Consider the following 1,389-nt stretch of genomic DNA (forward strand, 5'->3'; position numbering starts at 1 on the left):
CTGTATAATAGTCTCCTCCACAGCTGCCCCCTCCCTGTATAACAGTCTCCTCCACAGCTGCCCCCTCCCTGTATAATAGTGTCCTCCACAGCTGCCCCCTCCCTGTATAATAGTCTCCTCCACAGCTGCCCCCCTCCCTGTATAACAGTCCCCTCCACAGCTGCCCCCTCCCTGTATAACAGTCTCCTCCACAGCTGCCCCCTCCCTGTATAATAGTCTCCTCCACAGCTGCCCCCCTCCCTGTATAATAGTCTCCTCCACAGCTGCCCCCTCCCTGTATAACAGTCTCCTCCACAGCTGCCCCCTCCCTGTATAATAGTCTCCTCCACAGCTGCCCCCCTCCCTGTATAATAGTCTCCTCCACAGCTGCCCCCTCCCTGTATAACAGTCTCCTCCACAGCTGCCCCCTCCCTGTATAACAGTCTCCTCCACAGCTGCCCCCTCCCTGTATAATAGTCTCCTCCACAGCTGCCCCCTCCCTGTATAATAGTCTTCTCCACAGCTGCCCCCTCCCTGTATAACAGTCTCCTCCACACAGCTGCCCCCTCCCTGTATAATAGTCTCCTCCACAGCTGCCCCCTCCCTGTATAATAGTCTTCTCCACAGCTGCCCCCTCCCTGTATAATAGTCTTCTCCACAGCTGCCCCCTCCCTGTATAACAGTCTCCTCCACACAGCTGCCCCCTCCCTGTATAATAGTCTCCTCCACACAGCTGCCCCCTCCCTGTATAATAGTCTTCTCCACACAGCTGCCCCCTCCCTGTATAATAGTCTCCTCCACAGCTGCCCCCCTTACCTCACACAGCAGGTAGAAGACAGAGCATGGCATGTCCGAGCAGAGGGCGGGAGATGTTCAACTATCCATTTAACAGAGATGATTTGTTGCTAGGACCGCCCCTAGCAACCAATCACAGGCTTTTTAACTTTAAAAGTTTGACAAACTTCTGCTCGTACATTGTGTCTTCTCTAGTTGCTGGATGAGAGCGGCGGCGGGGGAAGGAGGAATAACACAGGAGAGGAGAGAACACCCAGGCAGGCTGTTTTACAGGTTCACTGTCCCCTGCACATGAACCCCCCCTCACCCCCCTCGCTCTCTTCAGCAGTGATACTCTGCAGCAAGCGCTGGACCTAGCAGTGCTGGGAGCGCAGTTTGCACAGAAAGCAGTAGCACAAATGAAACACCTCACTCCTCACCGACGCATGTAGCCAGCATTGCGCTCCCTACTGATGTGCGCTCTAGGCCATCGCCTAACTTGCCTATTGGTAGCGCCGGCCCTGCCTACAGGGAGGGGCCCTTTGCAGCCCCTCGGCGGAAGGAGGAAGTGAGACAGGAAGTCCCACTCCTCCTGAAGCCCTCACTCCCCCCCCCAAAAAAAATTACATGCCAAAT

The sequence above is a fragment of the Rana temporaria genome, chromosome 1 (genome assembly GCF_905171775.1).
Source record: "Rana temporaria chromosome 1, aRanTem1.1, whole genome shotgun sequence".
In the NCBI taxonomy this organism is placed as follows: domain Eukaryota; kingdom Metazoa; phylum Chordata; class Amphibia; order Anura; family Ranidae; genus Rana; species Rana temporaria.